General features: G+C 39.5%; 1 long non-coding RNA gene across 1 annotated transcript; it reads left to right on the forward strand.

Moving 5' to 3' along the window:
• The first annotated feature begins 525 nt into the window (after positions 1 to 525).
• Positions 526 to 17,533, forward strand: LOC140252184 (uncharacterized). Its single transcript, XR_011903562.1, has 3 exons — positions 526 to 774; positions 8,024 to 8,101; positions 17,207 to 17,533. It is a non-coding gene; the product is annotated as an uncharacterized lncRNA (long non-coding RNA).
• Positions 17,534 to 20,447: the final 2,914 nt, after the last annotated feature.

Here is a 20,447-nt window from a genome sequence, read left to right on the forward strand (position 1 = left end):
AATAAAGCAGCAACATGAACACCACACACAGAATTCCACTGCTCAGGGACCTACTTCTCAATCACAAAGGGATGTAAGAAGTTGCATAGACTTACTCAGAAGCTGTCAAGTATTTACAGCAGTACTGATGAGGAGTTAGTTGGGATTTTTCACACCTGTAGTGCCATTAAGATCAAGGGCAATTGAATATATGACAGTCAGCTGCTTGCTCTGAATCTCCCTGTGCCTCACCTTTCTGAAATGGTTTCCTTTGCTATTGCAGGAAGAATGAGGTGATTCTCTAATCAGAGATAGCTGCCTGCCAGTGAAACTGTGCATTTTCAGCACTTCTGAGAGATCTGTTTCTAACGACCTCTACTTTTCAGTCACTTAAGTGCAGAGGAATGGAGCTACCACCTCAGCACTGGGAAGCAAACAGCAGGACAGAGGAGCACTGGCTGCAATCAGGACAGGTGGCTGGTTGTGGGTGAGATTGCTCACAGGTGGCACAGAGCTGGTGGGGGCGGAGAGAAACTTCTGGAAGTTTTGGCAGGAGAGCAAAGGACAGAGACACCCTTCTGGATGTTTTGGCTGGAGAGTGAGGGGCAGAGAGAACCTTCTATTAAGCTCTGGGAGAGAGCACAGGGAACCTTCTGGAAGGAAGAGAACCTCCTGGAGTTTTGCAGTGTGTGGGAGGGGGCAGCTCCTCTGAGTTAAAAGCTGCTGTCCATCTGTGAATTGAGGAAAGTCCTGAGGAGAAAGGTTGCATCTTGCTGTGAGCTGGCTTCCAGGAAGGTGAGATGCATTTTCAACATTATTTTCTTCCTTTGGTCTTAAAAACCGGAGTTCTATCTGTCTCCTGCTTAAGTATATAAATAGGGAAATCTTGTTCTGGAAAGATTTTCAGTGTGAGGTCTCTCTGCTTTTGCTTTGTGTGGTTGTTTTGAGGAAAGGTAAGGATGGATTTTGCTCAGGTGCTGAGAGCCTCAGGGTGCTGCCCAACAGCTGCCTGTGGGATGGGGCATGCAGGGCAGCTCTCCCAGAGCTGCATCTCCCCCACAGGGGCAAAGGCCTGGCCATGTTTGCAGGGAGCTGGCATTGCTAAGGGGATTGCATTGAATGTGCAGTGTGGTCACGGTTGGCAGCGTTGCAAAGAGAGCTTGGGAGCTTCATGACTTCGGAGTCCTCCATTTTGTAACCTAGCAGCATACCAAAATGAGTACTTTTAATCTTTCCCTCTCTTTTATTTTTTGCTTAAACTGTCTTCTACATGAAATAGAACCATCTGCCTGGTATATATTCAAGAATATATAGGTGGATAGTTGCTCTAGCTACAAGCCCAGAAGCATTTGTCAAGTTCCCTGAGCTGCTGAAGCACAGCCCTTGCAGGGTGACTTCTGCTGGCTCTCACAGCCCAACCTGTCAGTTTGTTCTTCTAGAGGCTCCTTTGCTACCAGTGTGCTGCTTTGAGAAGGAAAAGCAGCAAATGTTTGCTCTTTGGCACGGTGTGTCTACTGCTTGCTGAACTTTCTCGGCAAATGTTAGATATGAAATAGCAAAGGAAACTGTTGTTAAGAATTAACAAGCACTTAAACATCTGCAGGTTTATAACTTTGTTTCTACCCTGATTTCATACTCTCAAGAGCTTCTGAAGTTTACCGGAGTGCTTATTGTGAGTGTTATCTGAATGAATCATATTTTCTTTGAGTGTGATGCAAGGGTTTGCCTAGCATTTGCACAAAAAGGTAAGGAATAGTTAACAGTATGCAAGGATTTTTCTGGATCATAGTGTTGTCAGTTTTCTTTTGTTGCTGTTCATAACCCTTTGTTCTGTAGCTGAACAGTAAAGATCACATTTCAGGAAGAACTATAGAAGGCGGCATTATCTTGTTGCTACTTCACTGATACCTTTTACCAGTAACCAGATCAGACCTTTTGGCCTCTACAGTGTGTTTGGAAAGCTTTATCTGCCTGTGCAGGCAGCAGTGGTCCTCAGATTTCTGTTCTTTTTGTTTACAGAATTAACAATATCTGACAAGGTTTGTGGATTTTGGACACTATGGTGCCGTTTCTTCACATTTTCTGGATGTATGCCTCAGGTGAACACACATCTGACATATCAAATGCAAAGCCTATAAAAAAGTACTTGTTCAGGCAACTTGAAGTTAGAAAATATTTACCTCTGCATAGCAGTGCCTTTCTTTCACATATACGGTCTATTAAATCAGTGTGTGACGTACATGCTGCAATCACCTGATATCTATGGCATCTAAAACAAATTCTCTGGAGTTATTGTTTGGCTCTTTGAAATGAGCTCAACTTCTGTCAGGGGTGGAGGTCACAGTTTGTATTCTGGTGCACAGTACAGCAACACACTGTAAGTTTTGTACACTGGCTGTTGATTCTTGTTATTCCCAGGCCACGAGTCATGACTGCATAAAAACAAATACCCCATAGTAGCTAGACAGCAGTGCCCTTATGTGTTCAGGTTTTCGTGCTTCAAAGCATTCTCAGGTGATCTGATAAAGCTGAGTGTGCATTGCGGTGGTCTGTTCTGCACAATGATTGTGACTATCTTTTTCTTCTCCCCTCAGTTGTCTGTAAACTTTGGCTGATCTGAAAGCAATCTTAATTTTACACTAAGGACTTTGAGTGCTCTGTGGTGGTACCAGCAGAAGAATTTGAGGCTACAGGAACAAAAATATCAAAAAAAGCAAAACTTGGTTGAAAATCTCTTGTTCTGTGGTAGTTAGGATCAGTCAATGTGTGATACTGCTTTTGGCCCAACATTTTGAAATGGGCTTTAGTTTTGGACTATAGAAGCTCTGGTGATGTCATCAAAATTCACCAACAAACAAGGAGATCCCTCAAACGCTCTGGTTCTGGGGACTCAGTATAACACCATGACTTTCTGTATATTTTAATAGTTCTATAGTACCGCCAGACTTATAAAGCTAATTTTAATGTATTTTATAGTTAGCATTTGTCCATTTTTTTCCACCCTTGTTTGCATTGTGACGTGCTTAGGCAACCTGCAGTAGGGAGCCTGCTTTAGCAGAGGGGCTGGACTAGGTGACCTGCAAAGGTATTACTCCCTGTGAACCTACTGAACAAAGCAATTTTATTATATATGTCCAATTAAAACTGCAAGTGCTAAAATTGTGTTACTGACTGTGCGTGCCAATATTTAACTAGTGCAGGTGAGCTGCTGATAAGTAGATACTTCAAAATGTGTAAAGCTCTTGATGTTTCCTACACTAATAGATGCATGTGTAGTTACTGTACAGCGCTGCTGCTATGGCATCAGAACTTTGATCAAGGATTGAGCAGGTTCAGGCCCAGAGGTCCAAACCAAACTCAGAAAACTGGGATGGACAGTATTTTCAAGGGGAACTGCAGATGTGTTGGGAAAAGGGGAAGTGCATATTAACATGGTCTGTGTATTGAGCTCTGGAAGAGGCCTCTGTAATTGTGCTTCCACAAAATATTTTGTACTTGTTGGTGCAGCCTTGTTTCTGTTCACAGTCCATACTTCATGCTCAGAACAGTTGAAAACTAAGCAGCCAGATTCCACACAGCTTGTGCAGAGATCTCTGAAAGCATCCTATTGAGTCTAGAACTGCAAGATTATTTTCTGAAGAGTAGTAGTATAATTGAGCTGCAATGAGTCCTGAGGGGCCGCTTGAGCTCTGTTTTTCTCATAGCCTTTGAAAATCTTTTCTAGTTTTCTCAGAAGAGTTCTTGCTTCTAGTTACCCTTACAAACAAAGCAAAACTGACTCTCATTTAATTCAATTACAGATAAATCCGTGTTGATATACTTCATAGACAGCAGTGTGGAGACTTGCATCAATTATAAAGGTGTATAGGTAATGAAGCATTTCATTATATGTGTAATGAATTTGCCTTCAGGTGTAGAGAAGTAAGAGAAATTGAGCAATCACCTAGACCATGAGATGTACGTGCAGCTTTGCATTAGAAGGTATTGAATACTTAGGAAAAATGCACCATAAGCATAGATGGCATTGGGTAAAAGTTTGATTGTAACCCCCTTAAAAGATATGTGTAGTAACGCATATGGGCTATTAAGCAGATAGTTGACATATACAGTAGTTTGATAGAGACCATTCCTCCTTACAGGGAGATATTAGTAAGGCAATGACTTCCTGTCTTCAGTTTCCTGTATAGAAGTAGCCATATCATTAGATGTTACTGTCATTACATTTTTCATTCCCACTAGCTAGAACTTTTCCATTACCTGATGCTATGGAGTTTATATCCTTGATTGCTGCGTTTGAGAAAGAATTAATTTTCTCTAGACCTTTTTACTTTTTCTTTCATTCTATTCCTGCAGTCTAGCAGCTAATTTCACACCAAGGACCTAATTACCTTTCTTGGCATTTCTCCTCTGCTTAAGGCATTCATAAGGGCTGTGTAACTGTTTCTGAAGTCCTCATTAGAGCTGAGATAAACTCCCCTTTACTACAGTGGAATCAGAATTTTCATGTCTGTTCCCTGCTTTGCTCTTTGCTTTCCCCACCACCAGATCATGGAATATTACAGAGTTGTACAAACTGAACAAACTTCTAAGAACCCATTAGAGTACTAGTCATCTACACAAAGTACTTCAGCCCTGAACTTCTAAGTAATGTGCATTGGCACTTGTGACCAGTGTTACTGTATATATTCCTTATCCCTGTTTCTCACTGCCTGTCTCATCTCTGGCTCATCTTGACCTCTTCCTCCTCAGAGGATGCTTGTATGCATCTTCTTCACCAAGGGGTTGCTGAAGGGGCTTCTGGTGTGTTGCGCTCCATCTTTGTTCTTCTTCCATCTGAGTGCACATCCCACTCCTTCTACCAAGTTCAAAAGCAGAACAGAGCCATGTGGGGTGTGTGTGGGAGAACATTTGTTTTTCCCCATGACTTACTCTTGCTTCTCTTAACCTGCTGTCTGAAGTGACACCCAAACCTTGTCCATTGTCAAATATTACAAAATGCTGGTGAAACTGTGTTACTGTGGGAAGTACTACCATTGTGGAGTATTTAGATGAGCCTGCTCAGCACAGAGCTGCAAAGGTACATTCTCCCATAGTACACAAGTAGTTAAGTTTAGTTCAAGGGTTACAGTGAGTGTTGAAACATGTTGGAATTTTTCATCCACAAAGATGAAATATAAAATGAGTTATTGCTTAATAATCTCGAGTTTATTAATAATTTCTGAATAAGCCAGCATAGATTTTATATTCCTGTCAGAATAGAGCCCTCATCACCCTTGACAGTGCTTCATAGTCTAGTAGAGTAACAAAAGTTGGGAAATTTAAAGCTCACAGGTGCCAGCCTCGTGCTCTCACCCTGGATTCATATAATGCATGTTTCTAGTTACTGGGTGTCCTTTGAGCTTCTTTTCACCCTGTACTGGCAGAAATCTAGCACGAATGGAGCAGGCACTTTGTTCACTTCTAGAGCTAAGCTTAGCTATTTGGCTGTTGCGTTGAGTTCCTTGGACTGAAAGCCTCTGAGGCCCTTTGGAAGCACTGCCTTCTTCAGTCTCTGTGTCTCTGCCTATCAATGTGCAGATCTTCTGCTTTGGTACTGCCTTGGAGGCCAGCACTGAGTGTACAGCATTGTATTTATTAAAAGCTATGTACAGAGGAAGTGTTCTTGAGAACATTTCACCATACAACCCATGTTTTAATGCCTTTAAGTTATTATTTCTTCCTTAGAAGGCAGAAGGAATAAAACAATATTGCTGCCTCGGTTGGATCAGGTTTTGCCTGAAAAGACTGTGAAGCCAGTTAGGAAATGGCACATTCGGGTTTTTGATGAGCACAGTGATTTTTTGGGGGTTTCCCCAAACAGAGGAGGTCAGCCTTACATCTTTGGTTACACACGTCTCTTATGAGAGGATTAGGCCAGACATGAGGGAAAGCATTGTTTGTAACCTCCTAGAATTTTCCTGGAAAGGTGAGAGCAAATTCAGTAAGCCTGAAGGTGTATCTAATGCCTCCGCCAACTGGATTTTTTGAAAGTAATGTGCAGGTTTACTTAATTGTTTTGCATCCAGTGCTGCTGACTTTCCCAAAAAGGATACTGTTTACAGTCTACTTCAAAAAAGGGTTCATGCCTGCAGGCAAATGCCCATAGTGTAGGAATAAGAACAAAGTCTAGCACACATGCTTCAGCTGTGTATTGAGGCCTCTGCTAAGTCATACTGCAGCATCCTAGAATGAAGACTGCTTCCACCCCACAGGTGGTGGCTTGGGCATGGGATTTTTACAGGCAGAAAACCTAGCTTGTCTCAGCTGCAGCCCATGAGGTCAGAGGTGCTGATAAGGGCATTGCACTGAGCTGTATGCACCCTGAGCTCCCTGTGACCAGGCTCTTATTTGTGTGGTGCAGCTGGGCCTCTGCAATTTGCAGCATTAAGCCTGAAATTGCACCAGTTTTTGGCTACTTTAACATGCTAGAATTAAACTTGTTCATGCCGTGGAAGCCAGCACAGGGGGGAAAAAAAAGCACTGCGGAGAGCAGGATGTGGCACTTCAGTCTTTCCTATGTGAGTTGACTGTGTACATAGATGATGTAAAACAGCATTTAACTTGAATGTAGATCAGATGCTTTTTTTCCTTCTTCATTTTTTTCTTAATCTCAAGTTGCCAGCAGCCCCTGTAGAATTTTTTATTTCTGCCTGGTACTGCAGATGCATGCCTGACTTTTAATTAATCCAGTGGATGCATATAGATCAAATTTGCTGTATCCATTCATCTGTGGTTGAATTAAGAAAAGGGAGGAATTTGGTGCTCTGATGTAATGAAGTTTATTTTTTTAATTAACCTGATTTGCACTTGTAAGTGAAAGCTAATTAGTACAGCTCATTCATCGTTTATATCTATGACCACTGGGGACTGCTTGATTTTCTGACTACTTGATTCTAGGCCATGAAAATACATTAATTGTTGATACATTTAGCTTTTTCATTGAACTGTCTTTAGTGTTTGTTGGACTTAGCATTATATAAAGGTACAGTTTCCTAAGGGCTGAATTTAGATGTCAGAATTGTTTGCTCCAGTTTTGCTGTAAGTGGTCTTTTTTGGATCTGAATTTTACAGGTTGAACCTAGTTTTATTCTCCTGAAGGAGCTGTGAATTGCCCTTGAAAAACTTCTGTTTGTATAAGAAAGCACATAGAAACAGAGGGAGTTGGATTTACTGAGCCAGTCTCCCTCCCTGCTTCACTTATGAGTGGCATTACTTAACACTGAGATGCCAGATGAAAGAAACTATTATTTTATATATATTTATAATATTATATATTACGCTATTATTATCAGTGTGAATTTGCACATACTCACAAATGAACCAAGCAGATTCTTGATGTCCCTGAAACTGTGCTGCCAGTGCTTCCTTTTGTCAGGTCCTGTATTTGCTATCAAATAGTAAAAGCCTTTAGCAAGCTTTGGGCCCTCCTGAGCATTTATTCCTGCACAGATTGTATTGCTTAACATAAGCTGTGCTTTACATAAGAACTGCAAAAGCCTCTGTGGACTCTCTCATTTTAAGCCAGGCTTATTTTGCTTTCACATAATTAATGGAAGAATTAATTAGGTTTGATCACTTTCTGATGATACTGGATTTTCTGCACAGCAGTTGTGTTTGTTTCACCCTTTTTTTTCCAGTAAAAACTTACTGAGAGCGTCAAGATTTGACTTTTTAATATTAAATCTAGAGTGTAAAGTTATCATTGCTTATTAATGAATTGCCTTTTGAGAAAGGATGTTTTAAAAAAAAAAATTAAAAAAAAAAAAAAAAGAAAATTGACCAGCATGAACAGAACCACAGAATAAGCTGTTAAGCATTATTTTTAGTTAAGAACAAAGACTACCTTTATAGGTTCTATATGCTTTGACTATCAAAAGTGTTTATGGTCTATTTAAGATGAGTAGCATTAGAAAAGACTGTGGAGAACTAAGCAAACAGCCTTTTAAAATGGGAATACATTACACTGCATTTGACAAAGTAGAACCGTTGTGTATTTTTATTGCAGTGCTGCCATTATTGGAACAAACAGAACTTACTCTCCATGACCTATAATATAAATATTCCCCAAGGGCACAGAAGAAAGGTAAGAATTTGTACTACCGGTATATTCTCTCTGCTGTTTTATTGCTCCCCCACTTTGCCTGATTATTCAGCAGAGTTCTGGTAAGGGAGAGGAGGAGATGGAAGGGGAAAAAACTGATTGGAAAAGCTGTTCTTATGAAATGGTAATGCATTCTTCAGGAAGTCACCTGTCAACAGAGTTACTCACTTCAGCAGCTAATGTCTTTGTGCGGTGAAGCTGCTGAGTTTTGACAGCTTGCAGTGCCAGTGCTATCTTTGGGTCCTTTTACTTGTTTCACAGTCTCTAGTGCTCTCTTTGAGCTGCTGCTGTTGTTTAGGGCAGCATTTTCTATTACTCTGTTCTTAACTCTAAAACTTGGCTTTCATTTTTCTGGTAGAATTTTCTCTTTCGTTAGTGGATTTTTTTAGTTACAATATGGAGCAGTTGCTGAATAGCAGTCAAATATGTAAATTCAAAATTCCTAGAACCTGGGGGCATTGAGCTTCTGCTAATATAAGACACAACCATATCAAACCTTTAGAGCTGTGTGGGTATTATACTGGCTACATGACAGCCAGCTAAGTGTGATCTAAGTGGCTGTTGAATCCAGATAAGGGAACTATAAAATGACTTAGCTACAAATAAAGGGCTTGTTAAATATGTCAGGGTAGTTTCCAGCTAAACATTCTTCAGTCCCAAGTTTCCGATGTGCCAGCACTTACAAAGACATAATTGAATCATCAAGTGAACTCCAGCTTATATCCCACCTTTCTTCCTTCCAAAATTGTAGCTGTTTTTATTTATCATAGAATCACGAAACAGTTTGGATTGGAAGGGACATTTATGACCGTATTGTTCCAACCCCCCTTCTGTAGGCAGGGCCCCCTCCATCTAGACTAGGTTGCTCACAACCCCATACAGCCTAGCCTTGAATGCCTGCAGGGTTGGAGCATCCACAACCACTCTGTGTAGCCTGTTCCAGCCTGTTCCAGTGTCTTATCACCCTCACAGTAAAAAAAAAAAAACTTCTTCCTGATATCTAGTCTAAATCTGTCCTCTTCCAGATTAAAGCTACTTCTCCTCATCCTGTTGCTACATACCCTTGATAAAAAGTCCCTCCCCAAAATCATTCTTTGCCTGATACTTAAAGCACGTATAATTAGGTGAGAACCTTTGTGCCAACAAGCTTACAGGAATTATTGTTTCAGACTAGATTGTAAGGCCAGGCTCTAAGGCTTGACTGTTCATATGTCTGTCCAACACTGGTGTGAAGTTTTCCTCTTATTCTGTGTATGCTGATGTTATTGATAGAAATAGTGTAATTCTTTGTAGATTTGTGATTATTGTTGCTATGCATCATTTTCAAAGTAAGACTTGGAAATTTTAACCTCTCAGGATGTCTTTCTGTGTTCTGAGTTGCTGAAGCCATTGTCTGTTTTTTGTTTATTTCAATAGCCATACACTTGATTCTGAATATAAAGACCCATCACTCTGCCTCTACATTACCTTTTCTTTACCCAAAAACCAAACAAAATGACACCGGTTTGATGGGCACAAAGAGGCAATATGAAGTTCCGGTATAGAACATTCAAAGGTTGCATAGAAGAATTAATGTGGAAGAATTTTTTGCAGAAGTTTATATACTCATTCAGAATTTAGGGGAATTAAGGGTGGAAAGTTCACACAGCTGTAGGCTTTTACAGAATGTCCAGAGGCTCATATAAGATTTACAGTTCAATTATGTATTATGGGCTGTATTTGCAAACTTTGCATCTTTTCAATACTTGAATGTAAGGGTTCTTCTGTAATTTAAATCTGTCACGGGGTTATCCCTCCATATAAGTCCATGATGGGTACACCAGGTCCCAGGAGAAAGGGAAAAAAAGGAGAGACAAAGGAGAGAAGGAAAAAAGGAAGGGGTTTGCAACCCGGCCTGCCCCGGGAGAGGGGAAAGGGCAGAGAGTGAACAGATAGTTTTAACAAAGAGAAAACACAATGACAATGATCTGAGGATGAATGGTAATTTACTAAACGTAACCGAATCAAACCAAACGAGAGAGACAGGAGTACCCAAACTACAAGTTGAACCAGGACAGTGTGAGGGCAGCACATGCTTTTTTCCACTATGAGCTGAGATGACCAGAGGCAGAGAGCGGCTGGGGTCTGGTCCAGTGTCCCACCCTGCTGCCTCTTTGCACAAAGTCCTCAGGTGAGGCCAAATGGAGCACTTGGAGTCATTTGTATTTGGTTATATCTGCGGTTTCTAATCTCAGACTACTTGGCCACATATCATAAATAGGCTTGTATTGTGTTCTGTGATGGAAGGTAGCAAATGGGACTGCATTCCACTAGTCTTCTGCCAGTATTCCTATGGCTGTTGTGTCAGATGTAGCTTGCACTGACTACATTATCCAGACTCTGAAACAATTGCATTTATAAGTTTAATTTCATATTTAATGTTTTCTCTGGCACTAATGTATGTTGAAGAGTCAAGAAAAGAATCCCAGAATTTAATTGTTGCTAGCATCGTGCTGGTTTACGCTGTGACATAAAACACATTTGTAGCATGTGCTCCCAATACTATGTGAGCTAGCTATTACTGTATTATTTGTTTATTGCAGCGCTCTCTGGGCCTCTGAGATGGAGATTTAATAAAAATAATTGAAAGTCTCATCCATAACAATATGAACAAAATCAGGCTAACCAGCAAGCAGAAACACAGCATATTGAAAAGGAAGGTTATTTAAGGAGTAAGCACAGTGTTGATATTAATATCAAGTTAATCCTCTTGAAACAATAAGCTTACTCAGAGCCCAGAACCGTGCAAGAAAACTTAGTACCTGAGTGCAGCTCAAGGCCTTTCCTGCAATCTGGGGAATGCAAACAGGGGTTACAGGCTTTAAGAGTTAGAGAGTACATTTCACGCGGCTGGGCACTGCTCCATGTCTAGCTGATGATAACATGGTGCCAGAGCTGGCTTACAGCTGTGCAGTGCTTCCACAGGTGGTGTAAAATAATGCTCTTTGCATGGCTGATGCCAATGGAAACGTCTTGGTTGTTTATAAAAAAAATCCTGCTTAATTTCCATGTTAGGGCAGTTTTACAATTGAAATAAGTTCAAAGATAAATGTCCTTTTAAGAGTCTTATAAAACAGCTGAATGCTCACACAGGGCTTCTTGATTAACCACTCTCTCAACTGCTCTGAGGAGTCAGATGTACTTTAAAAGCAGGAAGATAAGTGACCTTTCCCAGGAATCACTTGCAAACCATAGTGTGTGCGGGAAGAACAGTGTATGAATCCACGCTTAGTTTATTTTTGATTGGTGCAAATCAACAGCTGTTTCCTTGAGGTCTAGTATTTTGTGTCCATTGAGACTAAGCATTTTCTAAGAGGACAAGGAAGAAGCCTTCCCTTCGATACTGGACATGACCAATATTGCACTTTTAGAATTATTAGTCATTTTATTTTCTTCATGAGTTCAGTGAGCTGAAAGTTACAAGATCTGGCTTCACATGCCAGAAATTCTTCAGTACCATAATGCTGTCTGATAAAGAATCATTATTCTGACTCTTCACGGGTGCCAGATGGGAATACATCTCCTTAAAGGTCTATATAACCATCTTAAAGCCCATCTGTGAAACTCAACATATGATTTCCACAATTTCTGTTTGCTCTATCAAAACTGAAAGGGTACAAGGATAGAAAAGGTTGATTTTCCTTGGTGAGGTATGTAGCTCTTTGGACTTACTGGATGGCTTCCCTGCATAAAATAATAAGCTGGGCAAGTATTATGAGAAAGCGTTTCCTTTGAATGAAATACTTGGAAATATTCGATGTCAGTCAGGCTGTTTAAATCTAGCCATTTTATATTCCTTTTGATTTTTCTGACACTGCTATTCCCTCAGGCAAACTGTGTCTTCTCAGCACCTCATCCTTTTTATAGCTGCTCTACTGTTCTCAGGAAAACTCTGGTTCCTGCTTAGACCCTTATAGTCAGAAACAGTATAACAGCAGGCACAATTATTTCTGTTTTCATTCACTTGGCTTGATGAAAAATCTGTGTATGTGGGGGGTGTGGGGTAGGTGGTAGGGAAGAAGGCTGGAACCTCTGAGAAGCAGATGTGAAACAATGTCCATTGCAGGTAATTAATGCAGGGAACTGGCATACCCTAAAGTTTTATAAGGGATCTGACATATGTCAGGATACAGCTGACTGCTTTCCCTGAAGCTCTGTTTCTGTCAAGCATACTTACCTTTTGACATATTTGTAACTACCCCTGGGTGCAGAGTCTTAAAGTAAGAGTTGGATAACTCTTTCCTTGATTTATGGTGAGAGACAAGGGAGAACATAATGCTCTTCAGGTGGACAGTTTGCCTTTTCCTCCTGAACATGAGGTTTGATTCAAATGTTATCCTCAAAATGAGCAGGAATCTTTCAGGTTACTCTCTCTGTTCAGTTTTGTATAGAGTTCACTACAGATTAATCAGGGCATTTGTTTGCAAGTATCCCTGGAAATGTTAATAGGGAGATCAATAACATTTGTGCTTGTAGTAGACTTTCTGCATAACAGATCTTGAACAAACTTTTATGCTATTTTCCAATTCAGATATCACAGTTCTGTGAGTTGGATATAATCCAGGAAATCTATCATGTATTGAAAGGTAGAAATTGTATTTTTCAATAGTCTGAGGTTCAAGATCAGTATTTTCTGTGTTTTTTGGAATGCCGATCCTTTACTTTCCCCAAAAGACAGTTTAGAACATTTCAATGTTTGTCTGCCACTGACGTATTTGAGTTGCTTTATGTTTGAAACCATATATTGAATTAAGGACTTCAGAAACTCTGGAAGTGACTCTACCAGATTATTTTGGAGTCTTATCTACCAGATCAACTAATGCTGAAGGAGAAGACAACCCTTCTCCATGCAGACTGAAGTACTTGGTATGCAAGTTCATCAGTCATTCATTTTTCTGTTCTACTACTATGCACAGAAAGTAAATTTTGAAGGTTTTCTGTTATGGAAGGAAAACACTTCTAATCTTCCAATCCTTTTCTTCATTACCTAATTTTTCAAGTGACTTGGTATCAAATTATTTAGTACAGGATTGTCTTTCTCAGAGGCTGACCTGTTAGTTTGCAACTGTACTCTATACAGTGGACTACAGGTTTTGGTAGCAGAAATCTACCCTGGATACAACAGCTGCCAAAGTGACTCAAGGGAGCATATTAAAAGCTAGCTGTGGTTTTCCAGTCTGCAGCGTGAACACATACAGCCAGGAGCAGCAGGATATGTTCTGTATTTTCTGTTGTATGTCTATTACTTCTGCTATTTGAAACTTTGCTTGCAAATGATCAATTATTTTTCCAAGTAATCTGTGAGAACATTCAACATCTTGACATTACAAATCAAAATATTGCTTGATTTAATCTAGTCTTATGAGTATTTTTTCTGTTTGGAAATTGAGTTTTCAACAAATAACTTCATTGTAAGACGATTATTATTTTATTTTTTTAATGTGTGATATTTCATTTAATGAATCAATTGCCTAGTGAATGCCTTCTGATTTGAAAAATGGCAATTTAATTAGTTTCCTGTTTTGCATCACTGAGAGAGAAAACTCTGGCTGTGAAATGGAGTTACAGTCTCATGTAAACTGTATTTGATGCTATCAGCTAGAAGTGACTGTACTGACAGTACTTATACAGCATGCTTATATTTGCAAGTGTCAAAATGACTTTAAGTACACTACTCTCTGTTAGGCTTCTTTTCACTTTAACTTTGTGTGCTTTTTTTTCTTGTGTGGAAACATGAGGTACTCAGAGTGCACTGACTCCTGTCTCACCCTGCCCCCTTTCTTTTATAAAGAATAACATGCTAAGAGATCTGTCTCCATTGCCCTCCTGGGAACCTGCTAACTTGAACGCTGATGTTAATAAGGAGTGCTGTACTGGAAGACTCGGCAGTTGAGGGTAATTGGCCCATGGTTGATTCAACTGTACATGGTTTAGCAATGCCATTCCACCTCCCTGAAGTAATCTGGCATAGCTGAAAAATGTGGCTTGTCAGAGCAAGCAGGCAGATGATAGTCAGGAGATTCCAAGTTATACTTTCACTATCGACTCTGTGTAGGGATGTCTCACCTAGTCTTAGTGCCTCCCTGAACCAATGGGGTCATGACTGCTTAACCATCAGAGCACAACTTTCAGGAAGTTCTAGCTGAACCAATATCATTGCCCTCAATGCATGCATTGTTACAAATACGCACTGTCTAACACAGTGGTTTCTGAACGTAGCTGTAAGATGCATTTTATTGATTGTGATGATTAGAAAGTTTCGTTCAACTTGGAGAGTAAGTTCATGTAAGTGAAATAGTGCAATTGCTTCAAGTGTCAAGAAGACAAAGTGACTGTGTTTAGGAAAAAAAAAAAAAAAAGGAATATTAGATTACTTCAGCCAAGAAGTAACAGAGTAAGACCCACTGTTGCACCCAGGGAGAGTTATAAGCTCTCATGTTTAAGCCAATGCTGAGATTAAAGTAAGAGATATCTTGACCATTAACTTCTGCAGAAAAACCGACAAATTTACAGTGTAATTAAGCATTGTATTTGATGACTGAGATTTTACCCAGACACTGCACTAATTGTTTTACTCTCTGGTGTGGAAGTTGCTGCATAAAATGAAATAGACATGAGAAGGCTGTAGGCACTACAGGTGAGAATTCTTCAAGGCATGGCAATTGTAGATCAATTTAAAGCCAAACATAAGTTTTAGAAAAAGATTAAGGTCTGAAATAATGGGACAGAAATAACTATGGAGAGATTAGGAGCAGACCTAGAAAATAAGAGCAGGCCAGAAGAATAATCGCTGAACTGAAAGGAGGGCATGATGCTATGCAAAGAACGTGCCCACAATGCACCGAACAGTGCAGAAACAATGAATGAATTCACTATACTGACCGTCTAGCAGGAGTTAGGTGTGTGCAGCAAAGCATTCCTGTGCCCTCGAGTCCATTCACCTTTGCCTGACAAGTAGTGACAGTGACTCTGCTACTGGCTTAGGCTCCTGTGTGCCAGGAGGAAGGTGAAGGAAGAAATCTTTCAATTCTTCTAAAATGCATGGTTTACACTAAAGTTGTGGATGCTTGTCATCACTATTCCTTTTTCCATGACAGCATTTGTCACTTAATTGTATGCTGTCAAACTGAGATGTCACGAAGTATATGCAACAAATACTTTGATATAAAAACTGAATTTGCATCAATTTCATCTGACAAAGAATAGAATGAGCAATGTATTTTTGGAAGGTGAGTCATTAATGAGAAGGAGTCGTGACAAAAGGACTGTTATACAGCTCAGACTAGCTATTCAGTGTTGCTCTAACAGAGCTAAAAGGAATAGTCCTTTCCAATGCCTTGTCTCCAAGGGCAGAAGAAAACTGCAAAGCAGTATTACCCTCCATAGACAACTTACCCACTTGTGGTGCGCTGTACATTCTGCACTTTGATTTTCTTCTTTTCTTTCCTCTGTTACTATGGCCAGCTACTGCATCCCACCTTGTGTGTTAACCTGCAAAAGCCCCATGTTGCTGTCTGTATGTTTGTGTATATTAGGCAGCTTCTCTGTGCCAGTTTTCCCATTGGTGTATCCCTTCCATTACTCTTAGAGGAATTCTAGGATGAAAGCCCTTGCGTTGATGAAGATCTCAGATAATAACATAAGTGGTGTATTAGTACATGGGCTAGATTCTAAACCAGTGAAATGTCTGTTACAAAAATATTACAAGCCTTTCAGGTGTAAATATGGGGTATTTAACGCATCTACTGCCAGATAGCAGCACAAAATACTTAGCATCCTTTCTATTCATTTCATTTCCATACACTGTCTTCTTGAAAGCGGGCATCGTAGAAATTAATCACAGAATTGCTCAGCTTGGAAAAGACCTTAAAGACCATCAAGTCCAACCACAACCTAACCATACTACCCTAACAACTGTCCACTAGATCACATCCCTGAGCACCACACTCAGTTTTTAAACCCATTCAGGGATGGTGACTCAACCACCTCCCTGGGGAGCCTATTCCAGTGCTTAACAACCTTTCAGAATTCCATGTAGATGTCTTAAAATTTTATGAGGTCTGCTCCAAAAGTAATGCCTCTTATTTTGTTATGTTGGCCCATATCCAGAGGTAGATGATGTTGGTGTGGCAGTGGGAGCTGAATCTTCCCACCAATATTCCATTACATGTTGTTGCCACCCAACAGATAGCAGCAGAGGGGCATTCTGTTGAAATGATATCAAATATGGAAGTGTGTATGAAGCAAAAGTGTCACTGATTTCTTCCACGTGGAAGAAATGGCGCTCACTGACTTAGATCATTGTTGCTGAATGTTTATGGATACCAAACAATGGATGTTGTCAGAGTGAGGCAGTGGGTGGGATATTCCAAGAGGAAGTGTGACTCACCAGTGCACAAAATTTTCTGCTGTTTGCATCTCAAGAGTAAAACCAGAATTGGCTAAAGTGGATTAATAGGTTAGTTGGAAACTCAGTAAAGATATCTTGAATACACATTTTCCTCTTAGCTTGTAACGTGCTTCAGGGCTTAGTGTACACTTTCAGGTTTTTGTTTTTCCAATTTCCTATAATATTTTCTTATTAAAACTGTCAGTACAGAGAAAAGGAGTATTTTAGTACAAACACCTTGTTGAGGACAAAGCAAAATATTTTTGCATTTTTGCAATATTTTTCCTCAAGTCTGATGAAGATTCTAAAGAGAGATACATGTTCTTGATAAATGTTGAAGCAGAGGACTGCTCATATTCCCCCATGCAATGTACAGCCTGTTCTTCCTCTCTGTGTGCTACTGCCTCTGACACATGAGAAGCTGACAACTGGAAAAGGAGTGTCTCACAGATAACTTCCTCAGAAGAGAGTAGCGTGCACTAGCATTCCTATCAAGTTGTGTCCCTGCCAAGAAGTGGAAAGGCTCATTGAAGAATCATTTTAGTTTTTTGTAACTGTCAATGGAGGCTTGCTCTTTCCTGTGATCTTAAGTGTACCTGATTCTGAAAAGGGGTGGCTGAACGAGGTCTTACCCTATATATATTTTTTTCTCTGTATAGGTGCCAGCAGGTCAGTAAGAGTGGATTTTCAGCTAAAGTAAGCAAAACTGAATAATAATTCTCGACAGAGATTTTTCTGGGTCTGTATGATACATGCACCTTTACTTCGGCAAAACACTAACTCCATGTGAAGTGGTGCCACCAAGAATTCCTTTATAAGAACTGACACAGGCATCTCAGAGCCCTGAGACTGTATCCTTGTGCTGGCTGTGCAGGTTTTCTATGTAGGTCACCACCTAATGTTTCACTGGCTCCACAGACCACTGTGGCAGAAAGTTAGCAATGACTGCTCCAGGTCAAGGTTGGAAGTTAGAGGTTGTGACCACTCAAAAGGGGGGTGCTGGTAGGCCTTCAGCCATCTGCTGTAATTAAAACTTTTCTTGGAACTTTCTGCCACCAATTTTGAATAATGGAACAGGAGGTCTGAGACTGTATGATGCTGTTGCATTAGCATCTGCTTAATTTGAAAAATAAAGAGTGGGAAAAAGAATGACCAGACCACCCAAAAATACCCTTTGTCATTTTTGGTAGGCTAACACAGCCAACCAGCTGTAGTATAAATTAACTGGAAAGTGTTTTATGCTAAGACTTTTTCATTTTGAGAAAACATTACAGTGCTAATAGCCCTTTGATGTGATTGAGGTTTATCATCTGTTTCTTAACTTTTTTTATTATTATTATTAGAATTCTGTGCCATCTAGGAAAAAGAAAGCAATGCCAAGGTGCTTCCTGTGCTATCTTCATGATACTTGAATTACAGCTCAGAGCACACTGTAATTAAGACTTGGTGTTAGGATACGGTTTTGCCATTTACTTTGTTCTGTGTATATGTGACAGTTTAAGCCGTGAATTTTATTTTCTCAGATGTGTTATCTGAGAACGATTTTCTTGAAGTGCCATGAACTTCTCCTTACATGTTTAGACCAACTTCCCACAGCTGGCTGTGCAACTCTGGAAATCTAAAATTCTGGGAAAAAAAAAAAAACAACAAACAACTGACAGTTCCAGACAAGAGAGGTATCTCTTACGTGTGTTATATAAGTTGCTCCTTGGCTTCTGAAACAATATTGACCGTCTGTGTGGGTCACAGTAGTAAGACAACATCTAACATGGACATGACTAGAACAAAACACTAACTAGCGTAAGTTCCTCCCATTTCTTGTATAGAATAGTCACAACTCGAGACAGAGAAGCCTTTGTTTCACTGGGCATAATACACTGAACAGATAAATAAGTAAAAGAGAGAGAGAATTTCTGTTAAAATGTGTAACTTTTGTTCCTTCTTGTCAGAAAAGAAAATAGTTGATCAAGATAATAATTATTTTATCATGGCTTCATGTGGGAGAGTTGTGAATTTCATATTAAGTTAAAAAGCAGCAGTAGCTCCATTTAGCATTTAAAATGTCTGTGTAGTGCTGGTACTAGGGGAGAATCTGTCCAGTGAAGATAAAAACTGAGCTATTTAATGAATGACTTGAAGCAAGACTTGTACCATTCAACTTGAGGGCTTCTGCAAGTGAAACTCCAGTCAGAGTTTTCATATCCTCCAGGTATCATGGCTTTTACTTTTATGAAAAGTAAAGGAAAAGATGATTTGTAAAGCATTAAAGCAGATTTCTGAATGGCAGTTCTGGTAGAGTGTCTGTCTTGCTGAGATCTTTATAGTTGTTATCCTTATTCTATTATTAATTAAGCTATGAAAATACATTTATCTATCTGAGGCAAATGCTGTGACACATGATTTTGTAAGAAACAGGATATTTCAAAAGATAAAACACAGCAGGACTCAGAAACTTGCAGGAAGGAATAATTCTAAGAAGAGGGGCTGGAAAGTATAAGAATTTCAAGACCTGCACTAACGTGGTAAAATTAAGATTCTTCTGGAGCATAACATCCTGCTCTTTTAACTTTCAGTTCTAAAGAACCCTCTCTACTCTCATGACACTAGGCAACTTAAACTTTAAACATTACATAAATTCTCTATAAAATACTGCAGAAATACTGCTCAAAGTGAGTGTATTATGTTCAACACACTGCATCAGATAGCATTACAACTATATGTAAATTAGAAATCGATAGAAGCTGGTATTATTCCAGAAATTTTCCTTATTTCCTTTAACTATCATATGCAAGATGTATGAATTTTTGGAAGACTTCTCTTAAAAACAAATAAATAAATCGGTGTATAGACATGCGATCTTGTCCTTACTACTCTCTAAACTCCTCTGAAGTTCTAACCAGATGGAACTGAGATAATTTACTTTGCTATTAGCAAGAAGTTAGTTGAATGAGGCTTATAGAAATTAAGTACCCCCAAAAACATCACAACATTGTTCATTAACAAAAGTCAAGCAGTGAAAAAAAAAAACAAAAAAAGCGGTTAATTTAGGCAATTTAGAGTAAGACAGTCTTTCAGCAAGGTGGAATGAAGTCAACTTCTTAGGCAATATATTGGGTTAGTTCCTTAGGGGTTGTATATAAACATAAACATTTTCTTCTTTATGTGACTGTCAGTTTACAGCTTAGTTGTTTTTCCAACTACAGATATCTTGATGCACAGTTGCAGCCAGGTCAGTACCATTACTACAGCCAGATTCACTAGCCATCCAGGGATAATGGGAGCTGGTTGAGCTTTTTCCTGCACTTATGTTGATGCAATTGACTTTTTTAAACAGCATCACTGAAGGGCAGGTTTGTTCTGGAAGCAGAAAGAATTGAAGAAAATCAAACTGTTTAAAAAAAAAAAAAAAAAAGAAAGTTGTTAAGATTCAAAAAAAGTAATAATGATGATGAACTGGGTTCATACACATGCAATGCAAAAATTACAGTTTTCTAAATATAATAGGAACAAGTCAAGGAATTTGTTATTATGTCTCTAAGGGCTGTACTTGCAAGAATCATAGAATCACAAGGTTGGAAAGGACCTACAAGACCATCTAGTCCAACCATTCTCCCATTACCATTACTACCACAAGCCACTAAACCATATCTCGTAGCTCCTCATCCAGACACCAAGGTGTATGATGTAGAAAGAACAAAAAGAAAACTTCAGACAAGGAACAAATGAAATTAGATTATGCTTTGAATCATCCATGGCAGCTAGTGAATTCTTCTGTCTCCTTCAAAATGGAAAAAGAATGGTGCTTTTTAGGTTTGAGCAACATATGCATCTAATAACTTGGTAGTACATGAAATCTTGTGAAAGTCTCATTAAAATGGTTTGCAACAGATCCACTGATTT

The sequence above is a fragment of the Excalfactoria chinensis genome, chromosome 4 (genome assembly GCF_039878825.1).
Source record: "Excalfactoria chinensis isolate bCotChi1 chromosome 4, bCotChi1.hap2, whole genome shotgun sequence".
Taxonomy (NCBI): Eukaryota; Metazoa; Chordata; class Aves; order Galliformes; family Phasianidae; genus Excalfactoria; species Excalfactoria chinensis.